We start from the raw sequence: 22,786 nt of genomic DNA, 5'->3' as shown, positions 1-22,786 counted from the left end.
TCATAATACTAGTGTATATATTATAATTAAACAGGGTTTGTAGTGGTAGGATCTAGTTTATGTGATGAACAGTAAGTGGTCTAACATTCTGATGAAGAGCATATAGTGATTTGTGATGATCTAGATGCTTTGGTTGTTTGAGATTCGGTAATTGGTTTATTATATGATTTGATGATTAAGTTGGTTCATTGATTTGATATAGTGATTGATTTCAGTTTTTATTCGATATTTGGATTAAATGATGGTAATGGGTCTAGTCTAAAAATTTAATGAAAGGTGTCCTACAGGCTGTAATGTTTTGAGTCACGTGGATCCAGTATGAAAATTATGAAACATGTTCCATGGAAGTGCTAAGGGTTGGAGCCTTTAGTAAGGGAGTCAAAGCTTCCTTCCAATGGTAGCTGGTAAATGAGATCAGGGGGTAGAAGCTCCCTTCTGATGGGTGACAGTAAACGATATCATGGGATTGGAGCTCCCTTCTAGTGGATGTTGGAGAAAGAGAGAAGGTTATAGCCTTCTGTAGGAGGGTGCTTGGGTGCTGGTATGAGTCTGTGCCAATATAAGATTGTAAGAATTTTTCATTATAATAAAATATGAAGACAGAGATGACAACACCTATGGTTTTCTCCCACATTGGGTTTCCACCTAAAAATCTTGGTGTTCATGTGTGTTGATTTGTTGCTTATGTGTGTTGTTTTATTTTGTTCTTACTGCACATGGTTACTATTTAATTAAAAATTAAATATTGATACACTGGTTCAAGTTAAACAAATGATGAATTAACTGAAAAGTTAGTTAAATGGATATATGCTAGTTGTATGAATAACAGTCACATACATATGCAAGTTTACTTCACTATAATCATGTACAAAAATATTAATAAGAAAATTATCTAGGTGGATATTGGTGGCCACCGGCCTATTCCACTTGTACCCCCACCATTGTTTCTTTTAGTTTTTTAGTTTCCTTATTTGTAGAAAAATTTACTATTTTTGGCAGTTTTTCAGGTCCTAAACTTCTGGAGCCATTTTGAGGCCATAAACGACATTGTTTTGGGAAAATTGGTCAATGAAAAATGTGTAGTCCTCGGATAGATATTTTTAGCGAGGTACTTTGCACGTCAAATAGAATCATATGCCAAAGTTATGACCCTGGGAAGTTGATGTACCAATTTACCCAAACAAGGCCCATAGTTTGGCACTTCATCTCCTAGGATTAGGTTTTTGGATGTTTAGGGTTTTAAATTGTTTCTCAATAATAAATAGGCCTTTAAGCCTCATTGTAACACATTTTAGAGGCATGTAGCCACCACATCTCTTCTCAGAGATAAGCTACCATCTCCCGAGCTAGTCTTATTTTCATTCTATTTGTAAGCATATTTCAGTATTTTACATTAATGGAATGAAGTATTGTTTCCGTTGCATCTCTGTGATTATGGTTATCTCTGTAATTTTTTATGTTCTTGTCTAAATCCAGATCAATGGTATCAGAGAAGTCTGCTTGTTCTTTGTTTTTCTTTTCATGTCCCCAATGAGGTTAGCATATAAGGAGTTAGGGCTTGATCTAGTTGAACCTTCACAAGATCAACCTCGCAAACCTCGACGGCCTTCCATGAAGGAAGAAAAGAAAGACAAGGGGGTAGGAGATCCTATCAAAATATTGCTCGAGGAGGCCCTTAAGAAACAAAGGAACACAATGATGGATAACTTTGCCCAGATCCTTCAATGGTTACCCACTGATGGCGCATCCACATCCAGCAGCCATTCTGGAGGCTCCACTCCTTTTAAGGTATAAGTAAAATTTGACCTTCCCATATTTGAGGGCCAAATAGATGCAGACGCCTTAGATAAATGATTAAATCTGCTAGAAGGATATTTTTCTGTTCATGATTTTTCTAGCCGAGAAAAGAATACTTTTTCTCTTCTCAAAGTCACCCCCATGTCAAGGACTAGTGGGAAACCTACTGCGAGAAGAAGGATGAAAGTATGACCTCAGTGTTTTCAGTCGCACCCACTTGGAATTCATTTTGAGATGCCATCACGGAGAAGTACTACCTTGTCGGAAGCTATGAAGATAAATACATAAAGTGGACCATGTTGCGGCAGGGAAGGGACCAAGATGTGCCAGAGTTTACTAATGTTTTTCATACCCTTCACACAAAGTTGGGTATCAAGGATTCTTAGAAACATTTGGTACTGAAGTACCATGGTTTCCTACACAGGTACATCCAGGACAAGATGGAGTTCCAGGACATCTACTCTCTTAGCACGATGTATCGATATGCTGTCAAGATCGAGCATAAGTTTAAATTGAAGAAGAGAGAGATTGGATCTATGAATCCGAAGCAAGGAAAAGGTGCTCCCAAATCACATAACAAAGGACAAAGCCAAGGTGGGGCGGCCTAGGACAACATGCCGAATGCGAAAGCAAAGAAAAGCACTGTGAAGCCGAGGAAGGACACGAGATAGTGGTACGAGTTCCATAAGAGCTCCACTCACAACACAAGTGAGTGTCGGGCCAATTAGTCACTGGTGGCCGAGCTGAAGGCTTCAGAATCAGATGCATGTTCTGACTTTGAGCAAGAACCCGACAAGGGGAAGGACAAAGGGAAGTAGATTATTGATGTGGAGTCGAACGCCATTGTTGCCACCATGAAGGTCTAGAAGGAGGAACCCAAAGATCTAGAGGATGAGGAGTGCCTCTACCACTCTCAGATTTGGGTAAAGGGTTCCCCTCTACAGTTCGTTGTCGACAATGGGAGCCAAAAGAACCTCATTTCAGTAGAGGTTGTGAAGCGAATGGACTTACCAACCATAACACACCCACAACTGTACACTATCGAGTGGCTTCACTAAGGATGGGATCTTCGATTGAGCTAGCAATGCCACCTTCCATTCATTATCAAGCCCTTCAAGGATGAGGTATTATGTGACGTTTCTCCCCTTGATGTTTGTGATGTATTATTAGGCCAACCATACTTGTGGAAGTGACATGTTGTGTATGATTCAAGGCCTCATGTTGTTATTGTTACTTTGGGAAATAAGTTATACAGGATACTGGAGGTAGCACCGCTTACCACCATCTCTTTGGTTACTGAAAAAAAATGCAGTAAGCTCATTTCCAAAACCGAGAAACGTGTTTTCCTGATGATACACCCTCAGGAAAAGAAGAAGACGATGGCACGACCTCTAGACAGGGATGTTATAGACATTTTTGTGTCTTACAACACCAAGCATGAAATGTCCATAAACCAAGGGCTTCTAAGTCCCTAAAAGTGTTGTTCTAACCCCTAAAGGAACAAGGTCAACAAATTATAGCTTCTCCCAGAAGTTCTCCACCAGAAACTGCTCAGAATAAGTCAAAACAGGATCATTTCAGCTGCTCCACTGGATAGGTGCGTTGCATTTCACCTAAATACACTGGCTAGGTGCGTTGCAATGCACCTAAATGCACTATGAGGGTGCGTTGAGCGAGAAATGACAAATGGCAGTGTCATTCCACGAGGTGGAGAGACAATGGAAGCTTCCAGAATCTTCTCCTATGACACTTGCCTCACTGAATTCGACCAAGGATGAGTAAGAGGCCTTCGGTCTCCAAGTGGAAGCAAGAACTGATAGAGAGAAGACACTAATCAAATCACAAGCTGACTCATCCTCCTTACACATATCTATATATGGATCCCTCATCCCAGAGATCCAGAGGCTGGAATTTTGCACATTGTAAGGAATTGCTGTTGGTTTTGAGACAAACATCAGAGTATTGGGTGATCTATGCTTTGTTGGAGGTGAAGAGGGGCTTCTTTGCTGGGAGGTTGATGCTGGGTCAGGAATCATCAGTTGTAACTCCTCCTGGATCTTTTCTTGTTTATCAATAAAAACTATTTGAGTTTTTCCTCCATGCTTTTGTATCATTGATGCTTGTTACATTTGTATGGTTAACTTAAATCTGATCCTAAGTTGTTTATGAATATAGATCCATGTCTTTGTATAGTGTTCTTCTTCTGTGATCTTACAGGTACTTGGTGAAGCTGGGAAAGTAAGGGAGCAGGTAGCTGGAAGCTGTCAAAGAAGAGAGAGATTAGATCAAAGGATTAGCGCAAGACACAGGTTGGTTCTTCCTATTCCTCTCTATCTATAGTTCATAAAGGAAATACAAAAGTAGTTTTTCTCTGTTTGTTTCTAAGGCAGCTGTCACACCTTAGTGGGATAAACCAGTTCTAAATAGACACTTTTCTCGGTAACAAAATGGTGACTCCGCTGGGGAGAATGTCTAATTAGTTTGTTTGTGTATCTCTTTGTTGTTTGTTTCATAAACTCATAAGTAGCATTCGAACTGCATTTGCCATAACAAATGCAAAGTAGACATCTATTGCTTCAATCCATTCACTGGATCTGTTTATGATTTGAACAGCTGATTCACAAACTATTTGATTACCCTTGTGATAGCTCTTAGACCCTCCTTAGATCTACCCCTGATTGTGCATTACTGATTGCTTTTACTCGGCCAAAAACCAAAGACTGAACTGCAAACTGTGACCCAGAACCCGAACAGATTCTCGCTTCTGGCCCAGCGCAGGTACTATTAAGAGATCCTGCATTTCAACGCACTTCCCGAAAGGGAAACCTGCGCTGCAATGCAGTTTCTCTGTGTTACAGGTGCACTGATCAGACTAGCCCTGTGCAGCTGAGGTTCTTGTGCTTCATTCTTTCCAGTTCTGTCTCTGAATTTTGCTGCATGTGATCAGTATATGTCTGTTTAAAACCCCTTTTCCTTGCTGTTATTCCGCCTCCTTTGTACAAAAGAACTATAGATGTTTTTGTGTGTTTGTTGAGTCGTTTACAGTTTTCCATTGCAAAAGTAGAATAGTCGTACTGTCGTCCTTTGATTTAGATCTGTCGCAAGTGTCGATTTCGATCATAGGAGAAAGTTTGATTGCTGTTGATGGTCGATTATACTTTTACTATTGCCTTTGGTCTGAATTTGTGATTTTCTAGTGTCAAAAACGAGTATTCATTTCAAAATCGTAAAGTGTCGTAATCGTCTTTATCTTTTGATTTCGAAAAGAAGCTTGTTTGTGTTTGTCGCTTGAAAGCAAATTCAGATTTGTACATCAACTTTCTTTTTAGCATCAATACTAAGAAAGTCAAAAACAAATACATGCATGTGCATTTGCATATAGACAGTCTGTTTGGCTTGATTTAGGAAAGTGCATTTACAGTGTGCTCTTTGCTCTTTGTGAAAAGATTGTGTCTTTCTTTTCCTCTAGTAGCTAGGATTTTCATTGCACAAAAGAGATAAAAGTTTGTTTATCATCTTTAGATTGCATTTTAGGAATTACATCTACATCTCGTGGTGAACCCAAAAGGCAAACTTCATAAGCAAGATCAAATAAATTCAATGAATCTAACAACGCTTTGGAACTTAATGCACAACATTTAGAGGTCTAGGCTAGAGACGTATTCCGGCGTCGTAAAGCCTGGTAACTGTTGTCCTCACTGATGGTTGGGTGATTCCTCCACTTTGAGACGATAAGTGCCTGTACGGACTTGTGCTCCCACGTACCGTCGAGTATATTTTGGGAGACCCCTATAGGCTTCAAACCTTTATCCATAGGAAGCCGTGTCTGCCGCCCTATCGATCGCAATGCACTGAACACAACATTCGGGAAGATTGACTGCCATACCGTAAAAAGTATTCTGCAGTTTTGCGATTGGTTTGGTACTCCCTCTACCTAGACCTCCAGAGCAGTCCTTTCGTTCCTTTTCAGACTCCTTAACGGAAAAGGTCCATCTGAGCACTTGTCACTTCAGGCTCATTAAAAATCGAAGGAGACTAGAGTCATCTTTTGTTTTTTCTCGACTCTCAAAAACTGAAAAAACAAGTTGTGTCAAAGTGTATAAAATTTATTTTAAACGGAATATTCATTACCCTTTCCTACGTTGATCTTGGGTTGAGAAAATGGAGTCTACCAACCAAGGAATTCCCCTTGGAGGAAATCCTGGTCCCTTCTCCTCTTGGGGAGATGTTGGTGCGCCCCATATGGCCACATTGTCGCTTCCAGGACTGACAATTGGTTTGCCTGTATGGCTCTTCTCAACCTCTGTCATTCAGAACACCACTATTCCTGAACAATCAAATCAGGAATTAGACGAGTCCAGAGTTGCCCACCAACCTTCTACTTCCTCTAATTCTTCCTCTCCTCCTTCCTCTTCGCTTGATGGGGCTGGTAAAGCCAAAAGTCAAGTTCCTAAGGAGAAGAAGGAAAAGAAGAAGAAAGAGAAGAAGAAGAAGGAGCCAAAGGCGAATGGGGGAAAACGAGTGTCGTCTAACGAAAATCCACACACTGCACTGACCAAGCCTAAATCGCCATGTGTCATTTGCAAAGGAGACCACTTTCACAGAGATTGTCCTTGCATCCCTTGGATATTAAGGGACTGGTCTCCTCGTTTGCACAACCCGGTGTCGTCAACCTCTGATGATCATGTTGAAAGCACACCATCAACTAGTGAAAGTGAATCCCCAGGACAAAAAGGGAAATGTAGATTTCCTTGTAAACTGTGCGAAGGCGATCATGCCGTCCACCGTTGTCCCTTCTTAGACGAAGCTAAAAGAGTTTTGGATGATCGTCCGGTTTCACCGTTACGACTTCCTCCTGGATATAAAAAACTCTTACCGAGTCCGTCCCTAGTTGAAAATCCGACTGGCCCGCTCAGGTGGTCGGCTAAAGCACCTATCATTGAAGATAAACCATCTGGATCCATACCAGACGAAAGTCAAAAGGTCGAGGCGGCAGTTGACCCGGTCTTGCCTTCAGAGGTTTCATCTTCAGATGATACAGTCACTGAAGAGAACAAGGATGACACCATCCAAATTCTCTTCATAAACACAGACTCCGACGAACATGGGGGCAATTTACCCGTTCCTTTACCGCAGGAAGGAAGTTCGTCAGATCCGTACCCGGCCGTCTATTCGGTCCCACCTCCAAGCAACCTAGTTGTCTCCTTCGACTGGAATCAACTAGGCAGACCCCGTTTACCAGCAAGCGTACCATTCCAAATTATCGTTCAAATATATAGAATGGTTATGGTTGGTACCATCATAGATGAGGGGGCTTCTATGAGTATCCTTTCCTCAACTGCTTGGAAAGCGCTTGGTTCACCATCGCTTTTTCCTGAGACGAGAAATCTGACAGGCTTTGATAAAGGAACCAGTCGACCTTTAGGGATCCTTCCCGATGTGTCCATAACATTGAGAGGGAAAACCGTTCGCATGAACGTAATGGTAGTTCAAGGACCCCTAGATTACAATCTACTCCTTGGACGAGACTATATTTATTGCATAGGAGCAATTGTCTCCTCACTCTTTAGAGTAATGTGTTTTCCACACGAAGGAAGAGTGGTCAAGCTCGTGGACCAGCTTTCATTCCCTAGATCATACAGAGCAAATAGTCATATACCACCCCTAAATGGTCTTTTCACGCAAGAAATGTCTCGATCTCCAATCCGTCCTCCCGATGAATGCGAGTAATGCGGAGGGATATGACTGAAACCCAGGGGGCATGCACCCTGGTCTGCTTCGGCAAGAAAACTTTGGGTATAGAGTAGGTTTCCACGGGAGAATATGACTAGTCTGTACCCCCATCCGTGATTGGAAGAGGGGGTTATTCTAGAACAAGATTCTCTTGTCAAAGTTATGTGAGTTGGCGAGCACCGCCACTCACCTTTGTTTATCTCGGTAGACATCACCGAAGAAGTGTTTTGTTTATGCTGTAAATGGAACAATCTTTGGGTAACCTGTAAGAGGTAGGCCTCTCTCGGTAAAACAAATGTTTTGGCGGAAAGAAGTAAAGGTAACCTTGAAACTCTGTTTTATACCTGGGGGCATGAAAACCTTTTGGAGTGCAAGCAAAGAGTGATTATTTTTCTGTTTTTTGGATTAGTCGTTTCCTAACTTGCATAAAGAAAGGATGTGGGGCAAAACTCTAAAAATTGCCATTTTATATGAGACATTCTTATCATACGACTAGATTAATCGAGCAGTGTTACCGCAAGGTTCAAGCTCATTAAAAAATAAACCCGCATCGAGCAAATGTTTCCACCCGTGTTTAAGCTCGTTAAAAAATGAACTATTCCCCGGTAAATAACCACCGTGAATGAAGTACTTCAGCCATTAAAGCCTTGGTCGTGTTTGCATCGTCACCTCCACTTTTTCATTGGCCGATCATTCACCTCCACTTGATTGTTTACCCATTTTGAGGAACAGCTGTGAAGAGTGATTTCACTAGCCATCCTTGTGACACTGCCGTGATTGGAAAATTCCAAACCTTACCTGGAATCAGCTGCTACCCATTTTATCACTCGTTCCTCAAAAGACGAGTCTCCTTTAAGCTCTTTTCAACTCACTCGTAAAATATGAAAAGATTGCCAAGCCATTGGCCTCTCCAGCTCGTTAAAGGGATAGGAAGTGCTATCCCTCCTCTAGATTTTAATCTTTTTGGACCTGAGGGATTATTGCACAAAAAGATCGAGCGCTTCTTTTGTTCAGCTCGTTAAAACTATCGAAAATTCATCCCTTCTGTATTGTTTTATACTTTTTCGAACTTAAGGGATTAGATGACGAAAAAGGAATTTTGGAGTTACCTTTACGTACCTTTTCATACTCTCTAAAATTGAAAAGGACCGAGTTATCTTTGTCGTTAAACTCGTTAAAAAGATTAATAGCGACAAACTTGTCTTTAGACGAGAACGAGTTTCACTATCGCTAGGCTCGTTAAAACATAGCGATGGGTTTGCCCGAAGGGAAAATTATAGAACAAGCATATGTTATCCTCCTCAAGCTTGACAAAAATAAAGAGGTACTAGTCAGCAATGACTGGGGAAAAATTGGGAAGAAAACTCAAAGAATCTTTATTGGTAGCAAGTCGCTCTTGAACATGACACTTCCACTCCGTGTCCGAGTCGGGTTGGGTTGTTTCATTCACCGGTCGCATCGCCATGGTCACACCATGCCATCCACATTTGGGGTTAATGCTACCAATCCATCACATCAGTGTCACCGAGATGTTCAAGAGAAGTCATCCAAAGAAGCCACCTGTGTCCCACCCACTACCATACATTATACTCCATTTTTTCATGACCACCACCCTGAACCGTATATCATCATATCGTTTTCACCTCCATCAAAATCATTTGCTCCGTTCCGTGTCATTGATGTGGGATTCATTAAGGCCCTCCTGTGACGGATCACTTCTTGTCGACATCAGCTCATTATCCAAGAAGTTGGTCTAGGAACACCCCATCCAGTACTTTGAAGCTTGCATGCCTCAATGACAAGTTTCTCACTTCCGGCGACAGGTTTACATCAATGACCTTCGACTGAAAGATTTTGCGTGGTGTTCGATGCCAAGTCCTTTATTCACACCACGTGAATTGTACTGCAGTACCTTGAGGATCATTATCATTATCGGTGATTCCTCTCGTGCTTGTTAACAGTTTACGTCATTGACTGGTAATCAAGCGATGTCTTTCCATGTTCGACTTCAGAACATTTCTCACATGGATCGACTTGTACTTCGAGTGAAGATCGGACGAGATTGAAGACCCCGGATCTAGTTTCATCCATCCGGGCTGCGATATATATTCAAGGAAATAAAGACATTAAATGTACAGCATTGCAGCACAGATAATCATCCTACCAAAGGATGATGGCTCTATCAGAATCATCAATCTACAATCAGACGATTGTCTATCCTATGTACATGAAAATGAATTTATAAAGCTGAGCATGGGAATGCCCACCTCAGCTAGATCATGAAAAACAGTATGAAGATAATGTATTGTATTGTATCTTATTACAGGTCTCCTCCCAGCATTGAAAGAACTTCGGATCCTCATAATAAAGCATTTCACTCGACACCAAAAGGTTAACGGCCTCATACTTTAGGGGGCAACTGTTATAGACATTTTTGTGCCTTACAACTCCAAGCATGAAATGTCCATAAACCAAGGGCTCCTAATTCCCTAAAAGTGTTGTTCTAACCCCTAAAGGAACAAGGTCAACAAATTACAGCTTCTCCCAGAAGTTCTCCACCAGAAACTGCTCAGAATAAGTCAAAACAGGATCATTTCAGCTGCTCCACTGGCTAGGTGCGTTGCATTGCACCTAAATACACTGGCTAGGTGCGTTGCAACGCACCTAAATGCACTATGAGGGTGCGTTGGGTGAGAAATGACAAATGGCAGTGTCATTCCGCGAGGTGGAGAGACAAAGGAAGCTTCCAGAATCTTCTCCTATGACACTTGCCTCACTGAATTTGACCAAGGATGAGTAAGAGGCCTTCAGTCTCCAAGTGGAAGCAAGAAATGACAGAGAGAAGACACTAATCAAATCACAAGCTGACTCATCCTCCTTACACATATCTATATATGGATCCCTCATCCCAGAGATCCAGAGGCTGGAATTTTGCACATTTTAAGGAATTGTTGTTGGTTTTGAGACAAACATCAGAGTATTGGGTGATCTATGCTTTGTTGGAGGTGAAGAGGGGCTTCTTTGCTGGGAGGTTGATGCTGGGTCAGGAATCATCGGTTGTAACTCCTCCTGGATCTTTTCTTGTTTATCAATAAAAACTATTTGAGTTTTTCCTCCATGCTTTTGTATCATTGATTCTTGTTACATTTGTATGGTTAACTTAAATATGATCCTAAGTTGTTTATGAATATAGATCCATGTCTTTGTATAGTGTTCTTCTTCTGTGATCTTACAGGTACTTGGTGAAGCTGGGCAAGTAAGGGAGCAGGTAGCTGGAAGCTATCAAAGAAGAGAGAGATTGGATCAAAGGATTAGCGCAAGACACAGGTTGGTTCTTCCTATTCCTCTCTATCTATAGTTCATAAAGGAAATACAAAAGTAGTTTTTCTCTGTTTGTTTCTAAGGCAGCTGTCACACCTTAGTGGGATACAGCAGTTCTAAATAGACACTTTTCCCGGTAACAAGGGCCCCTCCGCATGACAACAACAAATCGTCAAGGTCGTGGAGGAGTATGAGGACATATTCACCTCCCCCGCAAGGGTGCCTCTACATTTTTAGGTCAAGCACTCCATCGGTCTAACCCCTGGTGCGTCATTTCCCAATGGACCAGTCTATCAGAGATCTATTCTGGAGAATGACGAAATCAAGAGGCAGATTTAGGAGCTACTGCAGAAAGGTCACATGTGGCCAAGTTCATCGCCCTGTGGAAGCCCGATCGTGTTGGTACAGAAGAAGGATGGGACTTGGAGACTCCGTATTAACTATCGGGCACTAAACAAGATCACTGTCCGGAATAGGTACCCGATCCCATGGATTGATGACCTTCTATACTAAATCAAGGGGGAAAAATATTTCAGCAAGATTGACTTGAAGTTCGGATATCAACAGGTACCAATCGAACCCTCCGATGTGTGTAAGATTGTCTTCAAAGCCAAGGAGGGCCTTTTCGAATGGTTGGTTATGCCTTTTGGATTAACGAATGCTCCTGAAACCTTCATGAGGTTTATGGATGACATCTTGTGGCCATTCACCAACTCATTTTTAGTGGTATACTTGGATGACATCCTAATCTTCAGCCATATTTTGGAAGCGCATCTCCACCACATTCGACAGGTTCTCCAAACATTCTGGAAACAAAAGATATGTGCCAATTTGGAGAAATTCACTTTTGGCATGACCCAAGTTCAGTATTTGGGATACATTATTGATGAACAATGGGTGCATGTGGATCTAGCCAAGATCTAAGTCATTCGGGATTGGCCAGCCCCAACCACTCTGACAGAGCTTCGTAGCTTTCTGGGTCTTGCCAACTTCTACCATAGGTTCGTGTTGGGATTCTCTCATATCACTTGGCCCTTGAGTCAAGTCACCAAGGGAGGAGCGAAATCAAAATTCTTTTGGTTTGAATCTCAACAGAAGGTATTTGAAAGGTTGAAACATCACCTCTGCTTAGCACCAGTGCTCACTTTACCAGACTTGCAATAGCTATTTGAGATCAAGATAGATGCCTCTGACTATGCTATTGGGGAAGTCCTTACTCAACAGGGCCATCCAGTGGCATATCATAGTGAGACACTTCTAGACACAGTTTAGAAGTATCCCACTTATGAAAAAGAGATGTATTCCATTGTGCAGGCCTTCCGACAATGGAAGCATTAAATTTTGGGGAAGGAAATGGTCATCCACACAGACAACCAACCCCTGTAGTTCATACAGATGCAAGGGAATTTGAAAAATGATCACCATCAGAAGGGGTCCACATACTTGCAATAGTTCCATTTGAATATCAAGTATAAGAAGGGTAGCACCAATAATTTTGCAGACTGCCTCAGCCGACCACCGATCATGGCATTAACCACTATGCTCAACTCTTGTGGGCATGAGACTTCTGATTGGCCACTTCACTACAAAAGTGACCCAGAATTTGGCCACACATACCAAACTCTCTTGGAGGGTCAGCAAGTTCTAGATTTTCACCTTCAAGATGCCCTGCTATGCCACCTAGGACACCTTTGTGTTCCTTCAAGTGAGTGAGCCAAGATGATTTGGGAAGCACACTACTGTCAGGCTGATGGGAATTTTGGGGTCGAGAAAATAATGGCAGTATTATAGAATTATTTCTATTGGTTGAATCTTCGATAGGATTTTGGGAAGTACATCAGATCCTACATTACTCGTGTCATTGCCAAACCGACCATCAAGAAGCAAGGCCTCTATACTCCGTTTCCTACTCCTTGTCAACTTTGGGAATCCATCTCTAAAGATTACATGTCAGGCCGTCCTTCTACTAAGCATGGAAATGACTGTGTTTTTTTGGTTGTCGACAGATTCTCGAGGATGGCCATTATGGCAGCCTACAAGAAGAATATCATAGTAGAAGCCATTATTGAACTATTCTTTAAATGAGTGTGGGTACACTTTGCGATCCCACAGTCTATCATCTCAAATCAGGACAACAGGTTCCTTAATACATTTTGGTCCAGTCTCTAGTTGATGTTGGACACTAAGCTCACTAAGTCCACAACTTTCCATCCCCAAATTGATGACCAGACAAAGGTCGTCAACAGGATGACCGTACACATTCTGCACATGTAAAACTCAAAGCATCCACGCACATGGGATGAGAGCCTCCCCTATGTCTAGCAAAACTATAACTGGGCTCTCCACAGCTTGATTGGCCAAAAAACTTTTCGGGTGGGCTTGGGATTCCAGCCACTATGTCCCAGTGATGTGGCCATACCATTTGTAGCTACTCAGGCAGATTTCGCTAATGTCCAGTCGGAAGCCAATAATGAAAAAAAATTCATTGAGCACATCCAACATATCCGCCAGTAGGCCCATGAAATTTTGGAGAAATCAAATGCCAAGTACAAGCAACGACATGATCAACATCGGGTGCCACACAAGTTTCAGGCGGGCGACAAAGTCTGGTTGCATTTGCAGAAGGAACGCCTTACCGTAGCCTATCGGGAACTCATACCACTCCGATATGGTCCTTACACCATTACCAAGGTTGTGGGAGATAATGCTTTTGAGCTCAACATTCCCCCATTCCTTGGCTTGCACCCAGTGTTCAAAGTGGACCGCCTTCGACCATACTTCCCACTATTGTTGGACACATCAGACATTGCAGAACAACTCACATCTACAACATTAAATTCAGATTGCATGGAGTAAGCTACAACTTATCGGATCATGGACACACAGATCGAGAATTCTTGACAACAAAGGATCCAACTATATCGAGTTGTCAAAGCAGACCAACTCCTTCACTAGGGCAAGTGGCTCACCAGGGATCAAGTTCAACAGAAGTTTCCTCATCTCCTGGAGGAACTCAATGCAATGGGGACCATTGTTTCATAAGGGGGAAGGAATGATCCAAGTGGATATTGGTGGCCACCCACCTATTCCACTTGGACACCCACCATTGTTTCTTTCAGTTTTTCAGGTTCCTTATTTGTAGCACAATTTACTATTTTTGGTAGTTTTTCAGGTTCTAAACTTCCAGAGCCGTTTTGAGGCCCTAAATGAAATTTTTTGGGAAAACAGGGACCAGAAAGGGTCGCTGATTAGTGTTGTTCATGCAAACATTGTAGTCCTTGGATATATCTTTCTAACGAGGCATTGTGCACGTCAAACGAAGATCGAATGCCAAAGTTACGACCCCAAGAAGTTGATGTACCAATTTACCCAAACGGGGCCAATAGTTTTGCGCTTCATCTCCTAGGGTTAGGTTTTTGGATGTTTAGGGTTTTCCATTATTTCTCAATAATAAATATGCCTTTGAGCCTCATTGTAACACAGTTCAAAGGCATGTAGTTGCCACATCTCTTCTCAGAGATAAGCTACCATCACCCAAGCTAGTCTTATTTCCATTATGTTTGTAAGAATATTTCAATATTTTACATTAATGAAATGAAGTATTATTTCTGCTGCATCTATATATTTATGGTTATCTCTGTAATTTGTTGTGTTCCTATCTAAATCTTGATCAGAGAAGAAAATTTTAAGTGATTTTTTTAAAATAATAATTCACACCCCCCCAAGTATATTTCCCAACAATTGGTATCAAAGCAAGTCCTTCAGAATAAGCTTAATAGCTTGAATGAGATTTGTAAAGATGATAGGAAAGAAGAAGATAAATTGAAGGATGAATTTAGAAAATTGTGACAGTGATATATCATATGTAGTGACAATTACAAATGTCAACAACTATTTAGGTTTGGGAGCACACTGATTTCTATTAATCAAGAATGAAGAAGACGGTAACAATGAATTATCAAGTATGGCCTTTTGTTCTAACTATGGTCCATTTCCTTCTGTATGCAATAATGATAGTGATGATGACAATTAAACAACTAAACTTGCACTCATGGGTAAAATTGAAAGTAAGAATTTTAAAGAGAAAATATATTAAAAAATGATGGCCCTAGAAGTAGAAGAACAAGGCAAGTCATAAACAATCGATAGTGAAGGGGTACCTATGCTAATAAATGATGCTTATCACTAATGGAAAGAAAAGATGAAGTCTAATATAATCAACCATGATGTTTAGTATCTATTATGCAATGGCTACACCAAAATTCCTCCATCAGATGAGGAAGTGAAAAAGAAAAGTAAGGTATTAAATGACATCATTAATAGCATACCTGATTCAACATTAAATAGGGTTATGCATTATACAACTGCAAGGAAAGTGTGGTACACGCTACAAGAAATCCATGAAGAAATCCTAAAGGAAGATTCCTCATCAAGGTAACTACTAAGTAATCCTATCAAAGTGTCAAAAAATGAACATGATAACAAAAAAACCTTTGTTGATTTAGAAGAAATTTTTGATCTTAGAACAAAAATTGATCTTGCTTTGAAAAGGATTATTAATCTTAAAGATAAGTTGCAGGCATATGATAACGAGGGTCACATTAAATTAGTAAATGTTGTTGTATAATCTAAACAATATTGTGAAGGTATTGAAGCTGATATTGTCTCTCTAAAAGAAGATCTTGAAAAATAAGATAAGTGAAATGAATAAATACTTCAAGAATTTGAAGAACAAGAAAATGGGTTGAAAGAAGAGATTCTCAAATTAGAGCAAGTGGAAGAAAGAAGAAGGGTTGAATAAGGTATGAAGAAGCAGTATCTTTAAAAGGAAAAGAAATATCAAGAATGGAGGTTGAGGTAAACATTTTAAAAGGTAAATTAAAAGAAAAAGATAAACAATTGAGATTTCAATATAGTACTAAGATTTGGATAATATTCGTAGTAGTCAAATGTCTCCTGCCATCAAATATGGTCTTGGTTTTCATGAAAATATTGAAGGAGAATCTAGTTCACAAGATGATGCAAGGAACTTAAAGATTAACAATGCAAAACCTGAAATGCTCAAGAAAGAGATAAGAAGTCAACCTGATCAACAACCAATGAAAGTGAATCTTCATAAAAAATCATTTACTCCTAACTATATAAATGTTAATCGATTCTCTCCTTCGATCAATAATGTTGAATGTTTTATATGTCATAATTATGGACATGTTGTAGCCAATCGTAGAAGTAGACTATTTCATTCATATATAAATAACCACTTCATAGAAACATCGTCAACTTCCAACTACTCAGGCGTCTTTAAGAGATATTGTTTTTCTTGCAATATATTTGGTCACAAAGCTATTGATTGAAATAGAAGGAATATGAAATAGAAATATTATGATTCCTCTGCTCATATAAGATGTCATGCTTGTAACAAGTTTTGGCATGTAGAAAAAGAATGTAGGAACAAATCTATGGATCGCCTTAGATGACATGGAAAGAAATCAGATAAGAATATTGATGTCAAAAGACCTAAAAAAGATGGATCCACCAACATTTCTCATAATAAGCATAAAGGAGAATAAAAAATAAGGTGTGGTATTTCTCTCTGATCATTTGAAGAAGAAGATGAATGCAACATATACAAATGATGCTCTCATCACATGACTAGAGATAAGAGTAAGATGGAGTCTCTTAAGAAAAACCAATATGGTAAGGTTATTCTTGGAAATAATGCTCCAGAAAATGTTCTAGGAAAAGGTAGATATAGAATTAATAAACATAGAGGAACAATTAATACTTTACTAGTTCAAGGGATAAAGAAGAATATTCTAAGTATAGGTCAAAGAGAGGATAAAGGAAATATAATTGTGTTTACGTCAACCAAGTGAAAGGTTCTGGATGAAGAAACTTGAAATGTCATAGCAAGAGGATACATAAATCTAGACAAATTGTACGCGTCTAAAGAATTGACTTCTCGCATAAATGAGGAGGATTCATACTCAAAGTAAAAGAAAATGATCTCTATTACAGTACATTATTCTTAAAAGAACAATTCTCACAGTGAATGTAGAAGTGACTTGAGGTACATGACCTCATGAGGAGCAGAAGATGATTATCGAGTACTCAGGATTAGTGATGTATGATCTCAGGGGGAGCAATGCATATGTTGATGATGATTCCCATGGTATTTTTAATATTCATGATTACTAACAGTATATCTGATGTACTAACAATGAACAAGTATAGTATAGGCTCAGGGGGAGCTATGGTTATCAAAATTCAACATTTTACTTTTTGTACATAGATCCTATGAAGGAAAGTCACATATATACACAAGTCCAGATCCAGACAGTCGTGTATATTTCTCTATGATGATGAAACTATAGGACTTTGCCAGGGAGAAGTTATGATATGCTTTAGTTAATTATTATTTGGCTTTCTAGTTCTGACTTTGGTTGGTTACAATTAGTGGATGCTACTTAGAAATGGTATTGGCTTATAATGGTTTATGAGATGTTGAAATATGACATGGATTTACTCATTGATGAAATTGATTTGATGACCTTATTGATGGATGAGATAATGTGGTCAGACCTGACAGTGAACAGTTGACACATGTTTAGGGGGAGCATTTGCTCTACTTCTAATAGTGCATTGTTGGCATTATGATTGCTTGAGATTTTCTTGTTACATAATGATACTTATATTAATGATGCTACTAAAGATACTCATGTTTCTAAAGTTTTTGAATGATGACTATATGTTGTGTCATGCTATGCTACTGTCATGGGTTTCCTATGATGAAAAAATGACTTGAGCCATATAGTTGTTATGATGCTACTGATCATATTTATGGTGATAGAAGATTCTTTTGATGATGCATATTGTACATATGTTATATTTCTTCATAATGATCTTCATATTTCAAGGAGATAAATAGAGCTTGATTATACAAACCCATTATTTGATTATTATGAGTGTCACTCATTACTTTTATGTTGTTGTCATTATGCCTTCAAAGATGCATAAGTTGCATATGGTACAGTTATGGATGGTGATGTCTATAGTGCTTGGTTCTCACATGTACATGATATGATGCACATGGTATATTGTTTGAGGATTGTTGCTCTTGATGGTATCAAGGAGATGGGTTACTAACAAAGTTTGATAAATGATGGTGATCTCATGATTTTCTATTTATGACTTTTCTCATTGATGAGAAGATAGATGCATACTACAATCTCTATGTCATGGGATATCATTGATGGATCAATTACAGATAAGGATCTTATGGATGATTACTTAATTTGCATGTTGATGAAGTGGTATTGGTGTGATAGTTCTTCTTACATGAAGAAAATGGGCCAAGAGAATGATGTTACTGCAAGTTTTCATGAATACATGGTTATTAATATACTACTATTACATCTGCTAAATGATACTTAGAGACATGGCATATTTTGTCACATATTGATGTTGTTGAGGAATGATGCTACTTTTCCCTATCTTGATATGCTTGGTTCTCACATATGTTTATTGATGCATAAAACGATATGTTTTTATGCTACAAAATATCCATATGCCTTTTATAAACATGGATTGAGGCTCTTCCTACTAAGGGAAAGAGCAAGTTGACCTTGATGAGGTCAATAGGATGAGTTGAAAGTAGATCTCTACGGAAAATCTTATGTTGTTTATGTTGCATACTTGGTCATAGGTTGATGATATTAAAACATTGCCTTATCTTGCAAATTGATCATGAAAATATGCATGTTGTTGTTCATGTTGCTGCTGATAGATGCTTATGGTGCAGATCCTATATGGTGTATGATGATTGTTGATGACTATCATGGTCCTATTGAGGTCTTTGGACTTGGTTATAATGTGATATATGTCTCTTGATGTAAAGGTCATGTAAATACCTATGTTATAAATCATTGTAAAATTTCGTCATGTATGGACTATTGTGGTCAAGTCATGTAATCCCATCATTTTGGGCATGTGATGTAATGTTGAGTCAAATATGTAACCCCACTATGTTGGGTGATAAATACAATAATGAGTCATTGGTGATAGGAAAGGTCATGTCTAGTTGATTCATAGATTCATGTGCTTCTCTATATATATTCATAAAATTCAGCATGTGCTTAGGGTGAGCATGGTCAGTATTCAATGTTCGTACTCAACAGATCATATCTATAGTGCTCATGTCAACAAAGGGAGAGAATACTTCATTCAACATTTTTCAACCCTTTTTCCTTGATGTTAAAGGGGGAGAGAAGCTTGGTGTTTGGAGAATGCTTGGTGACTTGGGAGAGAAACTTGGTATATCAACAAATGTGTTTACAGATATCTACAGGTGGTGATGACCAAATAACAAAGTGGTTGCAATCAAGTCGAAAGGGGGATATTGTTGCCATTATGAAAAATGTGTTTTCCTTGATGGAAACCTACTTAATAAAGATATCAACATGATTGTAGCAGGATGAGTATTCAGTCCAGTACAAATGTGACAAAAATATTGGGCAAAGGAATATCAGTTTAGAGACAGATGAATGATAAAGGTGAATTTTGAGTAAGTATACATGGGTTCTATGAAGAAAATCCACATACATACGCAGGTATGGTGAAGAAAATTCTCTTACATTTTGCACACCATGGTATTCTAAATACCAAGGGTCTTTACCATGGTATTGGCCCATAATAATGAGTGTGACAATGAATATTTGATCCCATCAAATAATACCATCAACATGCTAAGGGTTTAACCCATGGTATTGGCTAAGGCCTAAGATATATAAGAATATGGAGATCAAAGTGTTTTTGGGTGTGCATCATATGGGTTATTGATGAATTGTTTGATCTAAAATAAGTGTGTACCCTAGAGTTTGACAATGGATCAGATCTTATAGGTTTGAAATGACTACACATTTAATAATATGCTTACGGTTTGATAGATATATGATGATGATGTCATGAGGTGTGTATTTTACAATGTATGCCAATATTTGGGTTTGATTAATGTTATGTTGTGTAGCAAAGGTATGATTCAATAGTTACAGATTTGTATGGGGGTTTTCTTCAAAAAGATCATGTACATACGTGCATCTGCTTCTGGGTAATCTTGTTTTGATTCCACAATATGGACATATATGTACGTGGGTATGCTTCTTAAAAGGCCCGTACATACATGGAAGTTTATTATAAGGACTACATACATATGTTAAGGTTTTGTTGTATATGATGTCTGATCAGTCTTGTTGTGTTTGCTGATGTTTGTTGATGAAGTCTTTCACGATGATTTGTGCTTGATAATATTGGTTGAGGTTGAACTCATTATGTTATGAAATGTTGAATATTAATGACACTGCTATGAGATTATTTGTATTTGGTTTAGAGATCTGTGACAAGGTTAATATGTGTTTCAGTGATTGATTTCAATAGTGTAGTGATTCAGTTTCAGGGTTTAGTATTTTGAGATTTGTATGCGGGTTATCTGAAGGGAAACAATGTATATACGTGGGTATGTCTCATAATAGTAGCTTATATATTCTAATTCACTAGGGTTTGTAGTGGCAGGATCTAGTTTCATTGATGAACAATAAGTGGTCTGACATTCTAATGAAGAGTATACATTGATTTGAGATGATATAGTTGCTTTGGTTGTTTGAGATTCGGTAATTAGTTTATTCAATTATTTGATGATTAAGTTGGTTCAGTGATTTGATACAGTGATTGGTTTCAGTTTGTTATTTGATATTGGGCTTAAATGATGGTAGTGGGTCAAGTCTGAAAATTTGATGAAAGGTGGCCTACAAGTTGTGATGTTTTGAGTCAGGTGGATCTAGTATGAAAATTATGAAATGTGGTCCACAAAAGTGTTGAGGGTTGGATCCTTTAGTAAGGGAGTCAAAGCTTCCTTCCAGTGGTAGCTGGTAAAACAAATCACGGCGTAGGAGATCCCTCCTGGTGGGTGCTGATAAATGAGATCAGGGGGTTGGAGCTCCCTTCCAATGGGTGTTGGATAATGCCAGAAGGTTGTAGCCTTCTATGGGTGGATGGCTACATTCGGGTATGAGTCTGTGCTAATACAAGATTGTAAGAGGTTTTTCATTATAATAAAAGATGAAGACAAAGACGACAACAATGGTGGTTTTCTCCCATATTGGGTTTCCACCTAAAAATCATGGTGTTCATGTGTGTTGATGTGTTTCTTATTTGTGATGGTTTATTCCTTTCTTACTTCCCATTGTTACTGTTTAATTAATAATGAAATAATGATACACTAGTTCAAGTTAAAAAGATAATGAGTTAACTGAAAATTTAGTTAACTGGATAGAAGTTAATTGTCTGCATAACAGTCACGTACATATGTAGTTTACTTCATTATAGTCACATACATAAATATGAATAAGAAAAGAAAAGTTTAAGTAAGTTTTTTAAAATACTGATTCACACCCCCCCCCCCCCCCCAGTATTTTTCCGGACAATATACCTTAGCTCTGTGCAAAAGCCAACCAAGTAAGGTACTTCCACGTACCACCTGATGATAGATTAGGTTGAACCAAATATTTATTTCAACCAATAATTCCCATTCCATATTCCAAGCATGAATGTGGGATCTCATGGGATAAACCAATCCATTAACAACCAAAGGAATCCAAAGGTTGAACCACCTCCACCCTCACTCTACCATGTGTTGAGCCCTAAAATTACATCTCTTCTACACACTTTTCTAGACTTTTTCCCCTCACCAGTGCCCCACAAGCTATCAAAAATCATTACATATTGATTCTAAAAGAGCATTTAAGTGGTTTTATAACTATATTTTTTTTTTGCTATTTGACTTAGATTTTGCTCATCAGTTGCGGAATGTAGCCACTTTCCGTAGCTGACTCGACTTTTCGCCACTGTTTTTGTTGATCTATAAGTTACATGTGTCATCAAGCAAAACGAGGCACCTGGGTAGTTTAGAAATGATCTGGACATGGATCAGGTCCTATTGGTTCAGCTAAATTCGTAGAGGAAAGCCTTGGTCAAACAATAGTCAAACGAGGAGTTCTACAACAAACAGGTCTTTGTTTTCAACACGTGAAGGGTCTGAGGCCATTCCTAGATCCATGGCTACATTTTGACAGTTGTAGACTGCCCCCACGACGTAAATCCAACAGCCACCTTTTGGTAGATTGAATGATCTTGGCAACCATCATGCTAAGCTCACGGATGTTGTCTTTTTACGTGTCCTCTGCTGAAGGTGTTTCATAGGAAAACTGTTATGTAATTTCCTTTATAAATAACGTGTTTGCAAACGCATGTAGCTAGTTAGTTTTTGATGTAATCTTGTTGTTAGTTCATGTATTGTGCCGTGACATTGGCCCTGCTATTGTAACGAGAGGATCCTTCCTCTGTTTTGCAATATAACAAGACTCTATTTTACATGACTGTGTGAGCATAATTGCAGACTGACAGCATGTTAACCAAGGCCGTGCAGAGGGCCCCTACTGGCTGAGGTTTTGTTTCTTTATTTCTGTAAAGTTTTTATATGTTGTTGTCTTATTTCCATTGTAGATATTTCATAGTTTATTCACCTGTGTATATTTCATAAGTTAGTTATGATGTTAATGTTTCATTCCTGTACATGATTTTTCAAGCATTGTATATTTTTGCTAACACTGATCAGTGTGTGTTTCAGGATAGGCTAGGCCCAGGCATTTTCATACAATTTTTGCAATAACTAGTGACATGAGATTAGCCTCTTTGCTGACTTTGTTTTCTTAGCTTTTCAATTCCAGTTATGCTTTGATCTCAGTCTTATTCAATTGCTTTGTTAGTTAGTTTAAATATCAAATTCTTCATGTCATTGACGTTATCTCCAGAGCCATAGCTTAACCCCAAAAAGACTACTTGGCGAGCTATCGGACTATGAGTGATGTGATTTGATGTTACT

The sequence above is a fragment of the Pinus tabuliformis genome, chromosome X, assembly GCF_031772625.1.
Source record: "Pinus tabuliformis cultivar Carrire ecotype Pingquan chromosome X, CPIR1, whole genome shotgun sequence".
NCBI classification, from domain to species: Eukaryota; Viridiplantae; Streptophyta; class Pinopsida; order Pinales; family Pinaceae; genus Pinus; species Pinus tabuliformis.
Note: the sequence above shows the minus strand (reverse complement) of the source record.